At 34.0% G+C, this 16468-nt stretch overlaps 1 pseudogene; it reads left to right on the forward strand.

Annotated features, from left to right (window-relative positions):
* The first annotated feature begins 581 nt into the window (after positions 1-581).
* On the forward strand, positions 582-15998 carry LOC132706020 (protein yellow-like; annotated as a pseudogene).
* Positions 15999-16468: the final 470 nt, after the last annotated feature.

A 16468-nucleotide genomic window follows, 5' to 3' on the forward strand; every position in this document is an offset into this window, starting at 1 on the left:
AGTTAATCTGAAAGGTAATCAATTGTATAATTACCATGTTTCTATACCGAAATATTAAGGGCCTGGAAATAAAAATAATATTAATATTTTATTTATTAATATATAAATATAATTATGTTTACTTTCATTTAGTCCAATTAAACCAACGGGAACGCTGTAATATACTTCATTCCATTTTATGAACACTAAACGTTTGATTGCTTTAATATGGTGATTTTTCAAATATTAAAAAAATATATATATTTTCTATTATTAATATATACTATTCAGAAGTCGTATTGCAATAAAAAAAGACTGAAGTTTTTTTTCGTTTGTGCTTGCTTTGAATGTGTATGGATCTTGATATTATCTTTGCTTCTGTCGATGTTGTTATCTTGAAAACGTAGATTAAGTAATATAAAATAAACAATAAATACTTACCTATATTAATAAAATCTCACTGGAAATATGGAGCAGCAATATTTGAAACTTTGTCTATTTCATAAGACCTTGGATTTTTTTAAAACAATCCAAGATATGATTAGGCATTACGAAATAGCAACATTTATAGAAATATTGCGATAACTAAATATGTTATAAGATAAACAAAGCATGCAATTGCAATTTCTAGTTTTAGTTTGTTGCAGTGGGACATACAACAATGCAAAGGTAAGGCAACGTTAATAATTACTAAAATAGGTACCGTTTATGCAAAACAAGGGTTATTTTGGCCATATATCTTCCTGCGAATGTCAAGGAATATATTTGTCCAAATAAAATGCGTATGTAAAATTTGTTTTTACAAAATTTTACATTTTATTTGTTTTGAAACGTGAGGCAAATTTTACAACAGCAAAATATGGTTAGTATTGAGGCTTTTTCTTCTAATATACTTAAGAAAACTTCTGAATAAAACCATGCAAATTGCTACAATTAAAGTGTTGACGAGTTTTCCAATATTTCAGAAGTTTTTTTGGCTGTACGTCTATTTCTTTAGTAGTATTTTCTCAAACAAAGAGTAGGCCAATACTAACCTAAATACGTAAGTTTGGGCAATACGTATATTTATTTAAATTTCAAAACTAACCAAAATTGAATCAATGTTTTAGGAAACTTTCATTAAATTTTTTTTCTAGAAATACGCACAAAAATGTGACATGAAATCTGTAGATGGTTTACTAACCAAACATTTTCTTCGCGAATGGTACATTGGTTTCAAAATTTTGTTAGTTATATGAGCGGCGATGCTCTATCGATACAAAATGTCTTTAATGTTGCGAAGTTGCCGCTTCTTCGAAAAGGGGTATCAACATTGAAATTTTAAATGTTAAACCGTGCATATTATTGCATTGCATTACGATGGTGAAAACAGAAAAGCAATTGAATGTAGGGTTTAGGAAAACACGAAGAAGATGTACTCTTTTGTTTTAGCAAAAATGGTTTCATTATGAAGGCGCGCTATTGACTAAAATTAATGCGGATGATAATAATTCGTCATATTAACGATATTGTTATGACCATAAAGAGAATAGGTTTTAAATTTTTTATAAATGATTGGAGAAAGTAAGAAAAATTTTTGTTTTCAGAGAAATCAGTGACGTACCATCAATGTCTGCCAAGTGGTACACTCAATAATGTCTCCTGATACATAGTAAATGCGTGCCAAATTTCTATAAAATATCTGAATTGGTATGAAAGATATTAAAAAAATATATTTTATTTTGGAAAACTTCACCGTTGATGGACATTTATTTATACGACTTTTTCTTTTTAAAATGGACCCAAAAATCGCCCCCCTAATTATTGATATTCAATTAGAAAACACCCTGTATATTCGAATTGTTTGTTAATATTTAATTTTAATGTTTAACCATAGCAATATGGCCAAAATAGCAACTACACTTTCCCTAGTGTGTCTTGCTTCCCGTATTTCGGCGAAAGACAAAATGGAGGTCGTTTACGAATGGAAAATTGTCGATTTCGATTATCCCTCTGCCGACGCGAGACAGGCGGCCGTCGACAATGGCGAATTCGTGCCAGAAAACAACAACCCTTTGGGATTGGAGATATTTAAAGACGGCTGTTCGTTACAGTACCGCGATGGAGGGCGGGAGTCGCTGCATCTTTAAACTACATCAACATGACCGAAGGTATAGTGCTTTCGCAAATAAATGCTTTCTGCAAAACAATAAAAAGGTAGCGCGTTGTGCATTCGTCAATTATTGATTTTAGAATTATAGTTATGTTTCGTCTGTGCGAAGACATACCTAGAACTCAAAGTTGTGGAAACAAACTTCTATGTGATGTACGAAAATCTACAGTTTGTGCCGGTTACGTGCGAAAAAATGAAAATTGAGTTCCTCTTAGAAAGAATTTTGAAGCACCTCGTTTCAAGTCGTGGCGACTGCTACAACTTTCGTTTTTACGGTTTTCGCATATCTATACTTCACGTGTAAAAGCTGAGCACCGTCGAACTTTGGAAAGTATTTTTTTTCATCTTCTTCTTTAGAATGTTTGTTTGGGTTAATTTGGGTTTTAGACTTTTTCCCTCGAAACCGATTTACTCTATTTTTAAACCAGGAAACGCTATAACTTTTATCTCATTCATTTTTTCGATTATGTACAGGGTGAGTCAACGATTGAGTAAAGTTCATTATCTAATTGGTTTCAAGATTTATGTGAAGATGGTAAATATTGTGGGGATTTTTTGAATATTGTTTTGAATAATACATTCCTAAACCTAGTAGTTTTTCCAATATAGTGATAACTGCCATAACCGGACACTCACGGTTCCTCCACTCTGCATGAAAAAAAAACAACATAAATCGTAAATATATTTTACGTTTATTTCTTTGAAAACATAAGAAAATATATAGAAAAAAATGTAGGTGAATGAACTTTAACTATTTATTTACAAACTTTAAGATACTAGTCTGATGCATATTTATTGTTTTTTGCTTTAACAAACTTGACTGAAAATGATCTTCTAAATTGTTATGGTGTTGAAATGCAACGTAATCTTCTTTAGCAAAAACTTTTAGATCGGTAATTATTTTTAAGGCTTCATTATAGCTGTTATTTGTGCCAGGTTCCTCACTATCATATTCTTGATCGCTGTCTTCTTCCCGTTCAGGTTCTTTCATGTTTTCAATTGCATCTTCAATGTTCAAACTAGTCTCCTCAGTCGCTGTAATCTATTTTCCAAGAGTTTCTTATGTTATGTTCATTTCTCTAACACATCGTTCCATTTCAAGTATCGTAGATAGTGGGATATTATCTTCCATTGATGTAGAAGAATCATTATTTTTTTGAAAACCTGCGTTTTTGGAACATTTTTGTATGGTTTTTGACGAAACTTTATTCCAGGCTGACTTAATAAAATAAAGTGCTTCTAAAATATTTACAGACTTTGCCAAATCTGACGCGGACATTACTTGATCCATCTCTGGATAAAATGTGCTTCAGTATGATACCCTGATCTAGAGGTTGACATACCAACCATTCATTCATAATGCCTAGTGTCATCTATGCTTTCTAGTGAAATTTCCATATGCCGGTAAAGTTTTAATTGCTGCATATTTAAATGCCCCAGGTCGGGCAGCATTTGTGATCATTAGCAATTCTTCCTTTTGTCCTACCATATTAGCACAAAATAAAATTGTAAGGCTTGCCTTGCAAAGCTTTCCCCCACTACATTTTTCGGATTTCAAAGTAAGTGTTTATTAGGTAAGACTCCAAAGAGTCTTATCGGCATTGTAAACATTATGTAGCTGATATCCTAGGAGTAGTGTGGGCAACTTATCTTTAAACATTAAATTTTTCGGCTATTTCTTGAGCCTTGGCTTTTACTAAATGCCACGATATTGGAATGTTTTTACCTCGCAACCGAGAAAACCAATCAAAACACACTTTGTTAATTTGAAGTCCTTCAGTTTTTACAAAATTTCTTTTTTGATCAATATTGCTTCCCGACTCCCACTGTCCACTAATTCTGTCCTTATTTTTCACAATTTCCGTCGCTTGAGTTTTCCCAAATTTAATTTTTTCTGGGAGCTTCCGCAATATATATATATATATATATATATATATATATATATATATATATATATATATATATATATATATATATATATATATATATATATGTGATGACACTATATTCCGGGATATCATCCGTTCGCTCGTTGAACTCCGACTGGAATCCTGCAAACTAACCAAAATCTCACTTGGCATCTTCAATGCTCGCGCTCCGAAAACACTTCGAACACTCATATATATATATATATATATATATATATATATATATATATATATATATATATATATATATATATATATATATATATATATATATATATATATATATATATATATATATATATATATATATATATATATATATATATATATATATATATATATATATATATATATATATATATATATATATATATATATATATATATATATATATATATATATATATATATATATATATATATATATATATATATATATATATATATATATATATATTCTCACGTATTGATTCACGGATGGAAAAATGTGATGACACTATATGACACTTCAATGCTCGCGCTCCGAAAACACTTCGAACACTGGGAGGTTATCGGCGGTGCGTGCGGTATTTATACTCTGCGCCGGAGATGGTAACGGTGCTGCTTGTGCGTGGGGGGAGGTGGCCCCGCCCCCTGAATTGTCGCGTTGTTAATTTCGCCCGATCGTAGTTGCGATGTCCCCGTTGGCTGCTGCGCATCGCTCTGCTGTTTGATTATCGTTCTCCACGTGTTGGATAAATGCAGAGCGTCGTCTCTCGTATTGAGGTGTCCGGACTTTTCTATTTCGATGGCCTCTCGTATAATCCTAGTCCTAAAATCAGGAATATTAGCTATTTGTTTGCAAGTGCCGAAATCAATTTTATGGCCTGTCTGATGTTGGTGCTGAAACAAAGCAGATGTTGTTTGTTTGTTTCTTATGGCTAAACGATGTTCCTCGAGCCTGGCTGAAATCCTTCTGTTGGTCTGTCCCACATACGTCAGGCTGCACGATCCGCATGCTACACTGTATACTCCTTGGTTTTCCAGAGTAATTTTTTGTTTTGGGTTTCTTAGTATTGCTCCGATGGTATGGTCAGGTTTGTATGCCGTTGATATGTCGTGTTTCCGTAATATTCGGCCGATTTTGTCAGTAACCCCCTTGATGTATGGCAGGACAGCGATCGATCTTCGTTGGGTCTCGTCCTGCACTCTCTGCTGCGGCTGTTGTTGTTTACTGATTGCCTTGCTGATGGTGCGCCTTTGGTATCCGTTTTGTTGAAGACAGGTACTAATTTTCTTCAGTTCTTTATCTCTGTTCCTCTCGTTTGTGAGCCTGAAGGACCGAGCAATTAATGTATTTGCCACTGCCTGTATCTGTGATGGGTGGTGATGAGATTTAGCGTTCAGATATCTATTAGTGTGTGTTGGTTTTCTATAGACAGTGTGTTCCAAGTGTCCATCTTCGGTCCTTGTGATGTGCACATCTAAAAAGGGCAGACTGTTATCCTCTTCAAGTTCTATTGTAAATTGAATCCTTGGGTGAATGGAATTCAGATGATCTAGGAATTTCAAAAGCTCCTCCTTGCCAAAAGGCCATACAACAAATACGTCATCAACGTATCTTGTCCATAGTTTTGGCTTCAGATTTGCCTTCTCTATTGCTTTCTTTTCGAAGTAAATCATGAAAAGGTTGGCAATCACAGGTGAGAGAGATGATCCCATTGCTGCTCCATCTATTTGTCGGTAAATTTTCCCGTTGTGCATAAAGTAAGCGTTTTTCAGGCAATGTCTTGACAGATCCATTATGTATGGCGGAAGATCTTCGTTTTCTTCTATAAGCAAGAGTGCCTCTTCTACTGGAATACTCGGGTAGAGGGATTTGACGTCGAAACTTGCCATAATGTCATCCTTGTCCATCCTAAGAGAACCTAAAATCTGAGTGAAATGTTCTGAGTTTTTAACATAGGAATCTGCCTTTTCCACTATAGGCTGAAGTGCACTGGCCAGATGTTTTTCCAGCTTGCATAATGGTGAGTTAAAGGCGCTTACGATTGGACGCAGGGGAACCCCGTCCTTATGGATCTTTGGGAGCCCGTAGAATTTTGGGCAACGACTCGATTTTTTCCTCGGAATAGGTTTCTTCTTTGTATCCTCGTTAATTGATGAATCGAGAATTTTGGACTTAGTTGTTTTTTCCAAATATGTCGTGGGATCTCTGGTGACTAGTTTGTATATTGGGTCGTTCAAAATATCCTCCAATTTTGCATTATAATCCGACGTATTCATGACAGTGGCATTTCCTTTGTCTGCTGGCATTATTAGAATGTTTTCGTTTTTGTTTAGATTCCTTAAGGCTTGCATTTCTTCTCTGCTTAAGTTTGGTTGCGGTGGTTTTGACTGTCTTAAGACTCTGGCGACATCTTGCCTAATTAACTCCGCATCTTGTTCGTCTATGGTGGAAAGACTTGCTTCGACGTTGGAAACGATCTCTTCGACGGGTACTCTTTTTGGAGCTATTGCGTAGTTAAATCCTTTATTCAGTACGCTGACTTCTGTATCGGAAAGATGGTATGCTGAAATATTATGAACTGTACTGCTTCGGTTTGTATTTGGCACTTGTCCTGATTTTAGCTCGCAAAGTAAGAAGTTTTTGTTTGCAAAATAAAACTGCAATACGATATGATATGGTATTACAGCTGTTTTACAGTTAAAAGGGTATTCAAATATTTCGTTCCAAAAACATGTCCGTTTAAAGAGGAGTGTCCGCCTAATAGAGGGGTCCGTACTGAGAGGTTTAACTGTATTTTAATTTTTCAAAGATATATGCCATGGAATTTGAATTAGATGGAACAGGGTGGATCATTTTAAATTGAAAAATCGCGAAATGGTACAGTTCTAATTTAGTGCTAATAATTAAGGGGTCTATTTTTGAGATACAGGGGTTCAAAAATAAAATATATTTGTTTAATATCTACAATACCACTTCAGATATTTTAAAAAAATTTGGCATACATATGTTATATATCAAAAGGCATTATTTAGGGTCTATTTTGGCTATTGGTTGTCTTTTGATTAAAGCTCACTAACTTCACTAACTTAAACGTAAACCTTTTACAGCAGTATTATGTTTTCTTTCCAGAACTAGCAGGGTATTTATTGCTAAGCTTTTCTCTATACTTTAATACTGAAATGTTGCTAGAAAACAGAAGAATTATGTTTTTTTTTCTGTTTAGTTTTTTCGGAATACATCCAACTGTAACATGTAACATTTTGATAGTAATGTTCATTCTATAGTAATTCAAGCTTATATTTCAGATCATTTGGCACAACAATCAGCTCTTAGTTTAAAGAAAGGGGATGAAAAGAAATTCGTACAAAAAGCATGTTTTCTTGAAAGGCTAAAGCGTCAAAATTGGGAAAATTTGTACGATGCTGACTTCTTAGATGTAAACATCCAGTAAATATCTTCAATAAAAAAAAAGCAACTATACGAAAAGAGAATAGTAAACTCGGATAACAAGCACTTTTAGAAGAGCAAACTTATTTTCCATTTCAAAATAAGATAATAGGTAATAGTCAGTCAGCACATCTAATTCCTGTGACACAAAATGAAATACTGGAAATTTCGGTAAAATTACAAAACAAATATAGCAGCGGCTATGACCAAATCCCGGCTAGTATAGTGAAACTATCGATTTAAGTAATACCACAAGTATTTCCAGAGCAACTAAAATTAGCCCTAATTAAACCAGTTTACAAAAATGGAAACTTGAAAGATCTAGATAACTATCGACCAATTGGTCTTTTACCCAGCTTTTCCAAACTGTTTGAAATGGTCATATGCTCTAGATTAGTTGAATTTATGAATAAATGTCAATTATTATCTAGCTCTCAACATGCCTACTTAAAAAACAGATCAACCAGTTCCGCCATTTTTCAGTTTACAAAAATCATCTTGAAACAGTTTGAGGAAAAAAACTTGGACCTCAGTAAGGTATTCCATTGACTAGACCATAAAATTTTATTGGATAAAATGGGGAGATATGGGATTCGTGATAAAGGACTCAGTTGGGTACAATCATACCTTTCAAACAGAAAACAGCAAGTCATCGTCCAAAGTAAAAACAATATTAAAAAATCTGAAATCTTACAAATTAGTACAGGGATACCACAGGGTAGCATACTAGGACCAATTCTTTTTGTTCTTTATATAAACGATCTACCAATAGGCATAGACAGTTTTTTGGTAACTAATTATGCGGATGACACAAATATTTTAGCACCTCAAAGAAATCTATTGGCTGTAACAAATAAAACGAAAAATGCATTCGAGAGAATAAATTCCTCGTTCATACAAAACAAACTAATAGTCAATCCTAATAAAACAAAGATGATTTTATTTAGAACAAAATAAAATCAAATTGCCCAGATTCCTGACTATCTAGAGAATACAAAGTTTTTAGGTATATATATTAGGTATATATGCAATTATAGTCATTGTAAAGTATGGTCTGTTCATAGATATAAGAAAGTGGCCAATTGCTTTTGAATGGGATAAAATTGTGGTATATATTCTTTGGTTTGGTATACTACTTAGTTTAAGTTTATTAGTAATTTTTAATTTCGTGTGTTGAATCGTGTGCGAATTATGCAAAATATGTGCGAGTCTAGTGTATCTCAGGAGATGCTCCCGCCCAAATGTAGAAAACACTATTCTATTGAGACTAAGGAAGTTATATACAATGTTTATTTGACTCTCATTGGACGTGGTGCCAGCAAACAAGCATCTTAGAAGAAACGGCCACATTGACGAACGAACCAACATCAACTGTATGGAAAATTGTCAATCATCCCATTTCAGCAAGGAGAAAACGAGACGATGCTGACATTTTCTCGAGTGTAGATGAAAGTGATCAAGATATAACGTAAAATTTACCAGTTATACGAAGAACAAAGCGTGCCTACATTAGATATCTTAATTAGGAGGCTTGAAAAAGATGAAAGTGTATTAAATGTGACCGAACTACCTTAGGGAAGTGTATTCAACATATGGGTTTTAGATTTAAAAAAATTAACAAAAGGCTAGTTTTAATGGAATCTTTTAGGATTCGGAAATGGCGACTGAAATATTTAGAAAAAATTAGGATTTGCAGAGAACAAAAAGGGCCAATTATTTACTTGATAAATGTAAAACAAACGCGCCATCAAAAACAGGTAAAAGATTAACTATTTTGCATGCTGGCTCTAAAGATGGTTTGATTCCAAATGAACTTTCTCTGTCTGCGAAAAATATCAAAGATTCTTTTCTGGATTACCATGAAGACACCACCGCTGATTTATTGGAAAGTTAGTTTAAAAAAAAATGGTTCCAAGCATTCCTCCTAATAGCGTAATTGTAATGGACAATGCAAGTTGGCACAGTAGATAGCTGACTTAAACCCCTTTCTCATGTGACACAAAAGCAACGATCCAAAACTGCATGTATAATAACCACATTTATTTTCATGAAGATTATACCAAAAAGCGATTAATTGAGGTTCGACAAAGCTTGAACCTACAAAAGGAATACGTCTGTGATAATTATGCAAAAAATCTAGGGCATACAGTTTTCAGGCTTGTACTTCACCACTGTATATTTAATCTTATTGAACATGTTTGGCACCAACAGAAATCTGCCATTCGTCGTAAGAATATTTTTCCCCGTGTTAATTCCAATGTCCTCAAACTTATAGAAACCGAAGTTTTTAACATCCCTCCACAAAGTTGGGCAAATTCTGTTAAACATATAGAAAAAGCAGAACAATCGTATATCCATATTGCAAATAATATAGAACAAATAGTAATTAAAACAGGCGATGATAGCGATAGTGATACTGATATATTATGTGAATAATTTTAAGTAATTTAAGTAGGTAATAAAAATAATTTGTAACTTTATTTTAGATTTAAACATAAGTACATACATGAATAAATAAATATTGTTTAGTATCATTCCTAACAAAACCCCAAATAATTAAATTCTAAGCAAAGTACAGACCTGTTCGGTCATATTTCATTCTTACAGCTTGCCCGGGTCTTTCCTTAATTCGTATCAATTAGTCACTTTCTTATATCTATGAACAGACTTTATATGAGAACGGAATCCTTAAGAACTGAAGAATCTATTGTGTTAGGGGAATCTAAAAACCATATACACTTGGCGAATATTTTGGTTAATTATATTAATTATTGGTTAGTTTTTGACGTCCTTTCATTTGTATTTTTCTTGTAAAGGAAATTGCAATAAAGAAGTATTGTTATTATGATACGATGGCACCGGTACAGTACAAAAATCCGAAACCATTTATCTGCGTGAGGACTATATCATTATACCGTTATAGACCCGAAAGGTTCGCCTATTCTACGGCCGTATCCAAACTGGGACTTTCATAAATTTATCGACGGTCATCCACCTACGATAGTTTCACCCTACCGCGTCAGAGCTGACGCGTGCCAAAGGCTATGGGTGTTGGACAAAGGATTCGAAGGTCAAAATCAGCTCAGACAACCCAGGGTCTTAATTTTCGATTTGAACGTGGATCGACTGCTGAGGATCTACACCATACCCAAAGAACAATCGGGCAGACCTTTCTTCGCCAACGTTGCTGTAGATGATCACGATTGCGAGGTAGCGTTCAAATAAAATATTTGAAGAAATGCTTTCGTCGCGTTTTGCGGGAATTCCGGTCAATACTAGTCGTTATTAATAAATGAAATGCGGAATTGCATGTCAAACTAATAAGTTTGTCAGGTTACTACAGGAGTTTTATAATGCCTCATCATATTATGCAAGAATAATTAAAAATATTTACTAATATCGCACAAACTGATCGTCTGATTCAAAGATATAAGGAGAGGGTCGTTTGATCTTTATCATTTCGTTTCAATTTTCTTTTTTGGAATATACTTTTATTTTCATGTATGACGTTAAATGCCGAGTGAGATAAAAACGTGCATAAAGGAACGATATGCTGAGAAAAGAGAATGTGTTAAACATTAAGTATAAAACTTATTTTTCAAGATTCAGACTAGTCTTTAACTTTGATTTTCATCAGAAAAGTACTTTAAAGAAAACGCGGAAATAAGTCGCATAAGTTGTTTGCAAGCAGGCTGGCTATTTTGAAATTCTTGTAAATTTCTCCCTCCTCAAGTGGAAAGGCAAGGTGAGCTACAAGTCTTTGTTATACTTTTACGGCTAAGTCCACATTTTATAATTTTGTCGATTATTTAGGGACAAAAGCTTGTTTTTTCTACATCTTGAAAACTCTTATTTTTAAAATAAATCACGATCAGGTGGGTCCAGTGACACCTTGTTTTGAAGGTTGTAAAATATGTTGAACAATTTTTGAGATATTTATTTGATTTAAATTATTAGAATAGTACATTTCTGATTTTCGCAATTTTATTTAGATTAATTATTACGTTATTTTGAAGTTAGTTTGGGCAGCTAGGTAACTAGCTACTTACTGTAATTAGTGGCAGATAACAAAATTTTTGTCTGTACTTCTTTATTAACATGAAGGTAGGTACTTTTTTATTATGTTTAAGTGCCTTTTGTTTTTTCCAAAATAATGTTTTAACTTTCATTTTTTTTTCTGTCTTTTACCAGTAGGTAGCCAAAAGTACCACTTTCCTCAGAAAATTTTGAAAAACAATTAATTATTAAAAAACAAATAGCTTTTACGAGCAGTAGATAAGATTATAACTAAAAAACAGTTTTAAACAATGTTGAACTCTATCCATCCCGTTTTAAACACGGAATTCAAAATTTATAAACCAATAAAATAGACTGGAGAACCTAGCAAGAACATTTCGAAGCATCTATCTGAATATGGTCTTAAGATTGCTTTTAAAACTGAAAACACCATGAGAAAATTAGTAAAAACAATAAAACTAATTCACGAAAAACTCAAAAATCCGGAATCTACAAGTTGAAATGTGGATCACGTTCCAAAATTTATGCGGTGCAGACAGGTATAAAAATAAAAGTTTGATGATAATTTTGATATTTTACATAATGAATCTAAAAGCAAAAAACTAAATGAGATATTCGAATCTATGACTTAAAGACCAATTGGATTTATAACCCTACAACAGTTGTTAAGAATCTATTACTACCTGTTTATATATATGATGTAGGATAAAGGCAAGGTGTTGTCAAAGCAGCTGTTATAAATCAATAAATAACTGGGAAATTCTTGAATTGAAATAATTCAGTGTTAAGTTCTTCACTATGCGTCGTGCTACTCGTAGACGATTGTCAAAAACACGCGCTTCTATAAAAAATCTTACCGTTTCGTCACATAACCTCAATTGAAGGCAACTGGATAGGCGACAATAAGATCTGTTCATAGATATAAGAAAGTGACCAATTGCTTGTGAATGGGATTATCAAAAGGTGGTCATTAACATACAATGCAACAAGATTATTTTCTAAAGTTTCGGAATTTAAATTTAGGTAAAATTGTAGTCCGTAATTGAAAATAATTTTATACCTACCTGTGTTTAATATTCTTTGGTTTGGTATACTACTTAGTTTGAGTTTATTAGTAATCAATCTTATTTCGTGTGTAATAGAGCGTGTGTTGAATCGTGTGCGAATTATGCAAAATATGTGCGAGTCTACTGTATCTCGAGAGATGCTCCCGCCAGAATGTAGAAAACACTATTCTATTGAGACTAAGGAAGTTTTAAATAATGTTTATTTGACTCTCATTGAACGTGGTGCCAGCAAGCAAGCATCTTTAGAAGAAACGGCCACATTGACGAACGTTCCAACATCAACTGTATGGAAAATTGTGATTGTGATTTCATATTGCAAATAATATAGAACAAATAATTAGAACAGGCGATGATAGCGATAGTAATACTGTTATATTATCTGAATAATTTTAAGTAATGTAAGTTATTTAACTTACTGAAATTCTAAATTAGATCGGATTGGGCGAACAAGACCTACGAATAATTGACAACTTGTACTGGCAAGAAACCGCATCAGTGCGCATCGAAGGAGAGGAGTCGGACGATACTTTGATAGAAAGAGGGGTCCGTCGCCTCTACTTTTTAACGTATACTCGGAACGAATTTTTCAGGAGGCTCTGGAAGACACGATCAGTGGGATTAAGATCAACGGTGAGTATATAAACAACATACGATACGCAGATGACACGGCAGTGTTTGCTAATAGCCTAGAGAGTCTCCACGAGATGATGGTTCGGGTGGTCGAGGTCTGTGAAGGATACGGGCTTTCTCTGAACTTTAAGAAAACAAAATAAATGGTTGTCTCAAAAACCAACCACCATGTTGGCCAACTCTCTATAAATAACCAGTATATAGAACGAGTTTAGACTTATGTTGATCTCGTTACCAAGATTGGTGAAACTCTCTGGAGATCAAATGCAGAATAGAGAAGGCCCGAGCTGCATTTCTGAAAATGGCAAAACTATTTAAATGCCATGATCTATCACTGCCAACTAAGATCAGACTATTGACTTGCTATGTCTTTCCAGTGCTACTCTACGGGATGGAATCCTGGAATTTAACTGAGGCTGCCTGTAAAAGAATCGAGTCCTTTGAGATGTGGTTATATAGACGCATTTTAAGAATCCCATGGATCTACCATATAACCAATTTTAGGGTCCTAGAAAGAACGGGTAAAGACAAGGAGCTGCTCCTCTTAATAAAAACACGTAAGCTGATTCTGCTGGGCAAGGTGGAAGGCAGGGAAGGCCTGGTAGACGAAGGATGTCGTGGTTAAAGAACTTGCGTACATGGTTCAATACAACAACAGTAGGATTTTTTTGTGGAGAAGTTGACAATTTAAGTAGGTAATAAAAATAATTTTTAATTTTATTTTAGATTTAAAAATAAATACATACATAAATAATTAAATATTGTTTATTGTATTTACTAACAAAACCCCAAATAATTAAATTCTAAGCAAAGTACGGACCTGTTCGGCCATATTTCATTGTTACAGCTTTCTCGGGTCGTTCCTTAATTTGTATCAGTTAGTCAGTTTCTTATAACTATGAACAGACTTTACCCGCCCGTTATGGGAACTAATCCTAAATATTACCTCTCAAAATGGGCAAAGTTTGACTTCTTCAAAAAATGGATCTGTTTCAGCGTTTTTTAAATACTTTTGCGAGAAAATCAAACTGGATACTTTCATAATTAATATTCAAATCGAGTGCGTGTATACAATTTTGAACTATTCCAGGACACGTATGCCTATTTTGCCGATATTTCCGGCAGTTCGGATCACACGCCCGGCCTGGTGGTGTACTCTTACAAGGAAAACCAGAGTTGGTTAGTGAGGCACGAATACTTCAAACCGAATCCCGAAGCGACGGAGATGCATCTATCCGGATTGACATACGTCTGGCATGACGGCATATTCGGACTATCACTCAGCGCACCCGATGAAGAAGGATATTGCACCCTCTACTTCCATCCCATGTGCGATTTTGATGAATACTCTGTCAGTACTAAGGTGAGCAACTATAGGCTATTTTAGAGAAATGTTGGGTAAAATAAGCGAAAACTTCGTCCAGATCTGCTCAATTTCCGAGTAGGTAAACTTTAATTATAACAATAAAAAAATGTTGAAAAAATATAGAAATCCTACCCTGGTATAGTGGTATAGTGGAAAATACGGACAATATGCTCGCTGAACCACGATTGTGGTTTTGTATTTGACCAAAAAGTTAGACACAAGCAACGATCATTGAGCAAAATCCATGAATTCTGAAATGAAATGGTTCATAACTTCAAGCTAATACTCTTTATTGACGGTACGATCTTGTGGTAAGAACTCTTGATGTACTACGCCACAATAATCAAAGAAAACAGCAAGCAAAACCTTGACATTTGATCGAACGGTCTTGGCGATTCTGGGTACTTCCATGGGCTCTCGTTTAGACGTTATCACCATATACCCATAACTCGTTACCAGTGATGACCTTTTTGAGCATATCTGGATCATCATTCACGTGGTTCAACAGCTCTTGAGCCACGCTCCTTCGATGGTCCTTTTGTTCTAAATTAAGCAATTTGCGAATAAATTTATATAAGAGAAAATCGAGAATTTTCAATTTGAAATGGTCCGGATATATATTTGTTTATTTTGCACACCATGTAGCATCTAGTTCAAATTTAGATGCACATATCTTTTACATTATCTTCGAATATAGCTATCGCAAATTTTTTGCACTTGTGAAAATTGTTAAAATATTGCAAAAACGTTTATGTATGTATTATTGTTAATAAAAGGTTGCATTCTTTAATATAATTTTAGATGGTGCAGCCTAACATTCTTTATAAATTTTATATTTTCCATTTTCTTATAACTTTTGAAACCAATGATATAATTTTAATTAAAATTTTGCTGTGAAATCAATACTAAAGTTCCTTCGTATACATTATGGGGTTATATTACTGTGCACCTGTCTGAAATAGACTATAATTTTCGTTAGAGTTGCGTAAACCTTGCTCGAACTCATTTCCAGGTGCTTAGGGACAGAGACGCTGTTCAAAATGGCTCCCTAGACGATAAATTTAAACGACTCGGCACGAGAGGTCCCAAGGGTCAAAGTGGGGCTTCGTTCCTGGATCAAAACAGTAAGGTGCTATTTTTCAACTTGATACACCTCAACGCGACGGGATGTTGGAAAACTACGAGTCCCAGCTTTGACGAGAAGTATCAGGGCAAGGTTTTCCAGAGCAACGAGACGCTGGTGTTTCCGAACGATATCAAAGTGAACGGGGGTAACGTTTGGGTACTTTCGGATAAACTGCCGACCTTTATGTACTCGACTTTGAACTACACGGATACCAACTTTAGAATTCTCAGGGGTAGAGTAGATGACGTCGTAGAAGATACTCCTTGTGCGTGAATGCTGTCGCGATAGATGAAATATATGGGACTAATTTTATTTTTTGTTTTTGGTTTCCTATCCTCAAGATTTAAAAATTGAACTGAGATGGCATTTATTTGATGAAAATCCATTACTAAAATTATTAAGAATTAAAAGTTCAGATTTTCACGAAATTATATGACAATTGTTTCGACAACATCGTGTCTTTATCAAATGTAATATTTACAATCTACCTGCTACTCTATATACCGAAAAATGACAATAAAACCTTAATTAATATTGTTGTGACAATTTAAGTTTATTAATGGAGAAGTATTTAAACAATACATTTAAATGTCTCATTTTGGTAATCCAGGAAATTTGATTTTCTACTTTTCGTGGCAAAATTTTGTTGATTAAATTAATCAATAAAATTATAGGTATCAAATTCTCTTTCAACGCAACACTGTTGTCTTTTGATTTATAAAAGTTATTTCCCAGTATTCCACCTATGGATGTGATAGATTTAGTAGA

Source organism: Cylas formicarius, unplaced genomic scaffold (genome assembly GCF_029955315.1).
Source record: "Cylas formicarius isolate icCylForm1 unplaced genomic scaffold, icCylForm1.1 PGA_scaffold_8__14_contigs__length_24414737, whole genome shotgun sequence".
NCBI lineage: Eukaryota > Metazoa > Arthropoda > Insecta > Coleoptera > Brentidae > Cylas > Cylas formicarius.